The sequence below is a fragment of the Bactrocera tryoni genome, unplaced genomic scaffold (assembly GCF_016617805.1).
Source record: "Bactrocera tryoni isolate S06 unplaced genomic scaffold, CSIRO_BtryS06_freeze2 scaffold_25, whole genome shotgun sequence".
NCBI lineage: Eukaryota > Metazoa > Arthropoda > Insecta > Diptera > Tephritidae > Bactrocera > Bactrocera tryoni.
Window position 1 is genome coordinate 12725444 of NW_024395977.1, and position 4045 is coordinate 12729488.

At 35.1% G+C, this 4045-nt stretch overlaps 1 pseudogene; it reads right to left on the reverse strand.

Annotated features, from left to right (window-relative positions):
• Positions 1-805: 805 nt before the first annotated feature.
• Positions 806-2181, reverse strand: LOC120780685 (annotated as a pseudogene).
• Positions 2182-4045: the final 1864 nt, after the last annotated feature.

Sequence of the window (4045 nt, forward strand, 5' to 3'; positions counted from 1 at the left end):
AAACAAGCTTTATGCGTAATATGTATGCGTGTATGTGTATGGTAACATAAATATTTTCATTGAGATTTAATACTATGTTCGGACCGACAACGAAAACATGTTTTCGTGGGAAAAACTGGTTTTCGCACGAAAACTTGTGTTTTCGTCCATGTAAAATCTGTCAAACGAAAACACAGTTTTCGCTGAAAACTTCTTGAAAACTTACATTCACCTCATTATAATCGGTGCCTGCTCTAGTTTAATTGATTTTTTTGGAAGACATATTTTGCCGGCCCTAAATTGTCACTTGATATTTGTTTACATTCCATATAAAATACAGCTGTCGATTGATATACATTTCGAAAATGGAAACACAAAAATATAAAAAAAGAAGTTGTTGGAGTGATAGGGCAGAAGCCCTCCTAATTGAATTGTGGCAGAACAAAATAAGTGCGGTCCTAAGAAAAATAGCCACATAGTGGAGGAAATGGCAATGGAGTTGCAGCAACAAGGTGTGCATTTCACGGCGAGTGAAATAAAATCGAAAATGCACAATCTTTCACAAAGATATAGGTATGTAATTAAATAAAATTAAGAAAAAATAGAACTTTTACATATATATCACGTTTTACAGGAAAGAGAAGACAGCAGTCGGGTCAACTGGCGGTTCTCCCTCGCAGTGGCCACTTTACGATAAAATGAGAGCCGTACTGTTGCCGTACGTCAGCTACAATGCCGAGAGCTTAGTGGAGGAAAGTTTTCAAAGTAAGAAACATTTGTTTTGTAATTCAATATATTATTTATATTTACATACATATATACATTTTTAAAAAGGTTCTACTAACTCCGAACCACTCCAAATTTCGGTGGAAACGGCTGCGTCTTCTATATTCGTTGCTGCATCGCCATTGTCATCACCGGTTTGCCTACCATCGCCTCAGCTATGCCGATGTCGCCAAGCGATACTTCTTCGGTACCAGTACCATCTCCCGAGCCAAGTGATGCTATTAATAAAAAAGGAATAATTTTCAAAGCATAATCTTAAAAAAATTTGAACAAATAGAAAAACAGCTCGAAAAAGCAAGTCAGCAAACCATTGAAACCAGCAAAGAAATTAAGGACTTGACAAAAAAAATGGAACAATATATTAAAGATTCTAAAGAAACAAATGAACGGTTACTTCAATTTCTAAATAAATAAAAAAATTAATTAATATAAGTATTTTCTGTTTAATTATATATTTTTAACGTTGATATGTATTAGTTTTTATATGGAAAATAAAATTGAATTTTGTTTGGTGTGTACAACTTTATCTTTGATTTAATGTATATGCAATTGTGTAAAATGTAGATATTGTGATACAATATGCACATGTACTTACCAAAATATGTACACAGTTCTGTCCGAATCATTTCTCCATTAATTGGGTCGTCAGATGCATATGAAATATCACACGGATTCTGGCGTCTAGTCTCCAACTCTTCCAAAGCGTGTAACCATTTAGCGTTTAGCGTGTCGTTGTTATCATTTAAAAAATTGTGAAGGACGCAACATGCTTTTATTATGGATTTGGCATTCCGTACAGAGTTGGCAATTCCTTTTCCGATGCGTCGAAGGCCCGCTTTCGAAAGCATTTTCGACAACTCTACGTGTTTTCGAAAGAGCGTAGTTGAATACCTTCTTACCATTATTTTGATTTACGCTAAATGGATACGGTTTCATAAGTTGTTTGCTAAATCGAAAAGCCGAGTCCCCAATAATGAATACTGGCACATTTACGCCTGAAATTTCTCTAGACATTTCGCTTAGTAAAGGTCAACTATCCATTTCTTTTTTAAGTGATGACGTCTCATAAATTTGAGAGTCATTACATCGCCCGGGACTTCCTACGTTTATGTAAGTAAAACGGTATCTGAAAATACATTGTAATCATTACTTATGTACATATACATATGTACATATATTGTGTTTTTAGACTTTACTTAGCATCAACTAATGCCATTAAAACGGTGGAATACCATCCTTTATAATTATAATAATCAACAGCTTCGTCAGATGATGGATGAATCTCAATGTGGCATCCGTCTGTAAACAATTATTAGAAAATTAGCGCAAATTTAAGATTTTATAACCAATATTACCAATTGCTCCTAAGCATTGTGGGAATCCAATTACCTCGAAACCAGTCACCAATTCGGTTATATTTTCGCTGTTTAGAGGCAACATTTTAAAACAGGATGGCTGCAGTAATCTCCAGATTTCGGTGCAAAATTCCAGTAAAATTTCGCAAACCGTAGATTTTCCTACACCGAACATGTTGGCGATACTACGATACTCTGCAGATGACCCTAAAGCAAATAATGTTATAGCCACTCTTTTCTCGGTAGGAATAGGAATAGCTTTTCTGTAATTTGTATCCATTTTTTGTAACGGGCGGAGGATGTCACATAATTTATCAAAGGAACTTCGGTTCATGCGAAAGTTCTCTTTAAAAAAAGCAGATCCGTTTCGTTGGCAATTGTGTTCCCAAAACTGATTCTTACGTTGCTGGAATTAATAATATATAACTGAAAACTTTTGCATCAATAGGAACATATACACATTTTTGTCCAACATGAATTAATCGGCATCCCAAGGTCCTTTATTAAATCTAATACGATTAGATGTTGTTTCTTTAACTCGGCTATCTTTTTTGCCAAGGCATGGTGCTGAGTAGTAAGACATTCCAATAGTTCTCTTGAAGAATTGTCGATGAGCAGGATATTTATGTGGCTTCTCAAAGCCAATGCTTTCGCAATTAACATCTTTTTCTCAGAATTCTAAAAAAACACGATCTTTAGTAATAATTATAAGCAAATATTAAGGATTTCAAAACTTACCATTCTCGTTGCTCAAATGTAAACAAGCAAATAAATTTGTGAGCTGTCAGTGAAAACTCAGCGAAAACACAAATTGTCGGTCCGAACAACTTACGTTCCACAACATACAAATGTGTTTTCAAAATGTTTTCAATGTCGGTCCGAACATAGTATAAGAAATGTTGTTGATGATTGGTAGGTTTTATACAACATTTTAAAATGGAACATACTTCATAATAATGATTTCAACTAATTTAGGATGAATTTGACGATTACTTCGAATTTCCTACAAGAAACAATTGTTGATTTGATGTTTCTTCGCAAAACCAGGTTTGCCATATTCACATTTTACTGAAAAAAAGCATTAAAAATTAGTACTAGATTTCTTGAAAGCTGCGTAGTAGCACAAGTAAATTTATCGCAGGAAAGTTTCTTGACCGTTTCTTAAAGCGTTTTTTTATATGAAGTTTTTACGTTTCTTGAGAGCTGCGTACTAAGCTTTACATTCTAAGAAGTGCCTAAGTCATCTGTTAGATGATGCAGAGAACTTAAAACATAGAGAAGGTGCAAATTGAATTCTGTATGATGTTCGATTGGACGGCTAACAGAGCTTATAGAATTGTAGTACGGAAATCACCATTCTCGCTGCTATTCAGCAGAAATGAGCACGTTCAATGGCAGAAACATTGTGTTGTTGTAGAAAATCCGAGCAGCGCCGAAAGAAACTAACAAACGATCGCCGATTATTACCGCTTCCCTTGCTGCTCGAACAGCTTCGCCAACAAGCTAGCGTAAATATGCATATTTTTGTACGAGCTTGCATACATATCGATGCTGGTTTTTGCGAGCCACGGAAAAATATTTTAGAATTGACAAATATTATAAATCGACAACAGCTATGTTGCCACTTTTGTCACTCCGTGTTTTTTTTTGTGTTTTGCGAGTTTGCATCAGAAATTTGTTCAATTTATGATTTTTCGCGTTTGCCATTGTCGCGAAAAATGCATGTTGGCAAAGGCATGCTCGGGGAGATGTTACAGCGATTGGTTTTATGAATGAATATGCGCCTGCGTTCATGAATGAAATCGTTTTTTGTTGTAAACTTTACTACATTTGGGCTTCGGTAATTTGGCTGCCATATTGACTTGTGATGCTTATGCTATTTGAGACAATTGTTGTTTTTGTATGTGTACGCATATGTACATTTG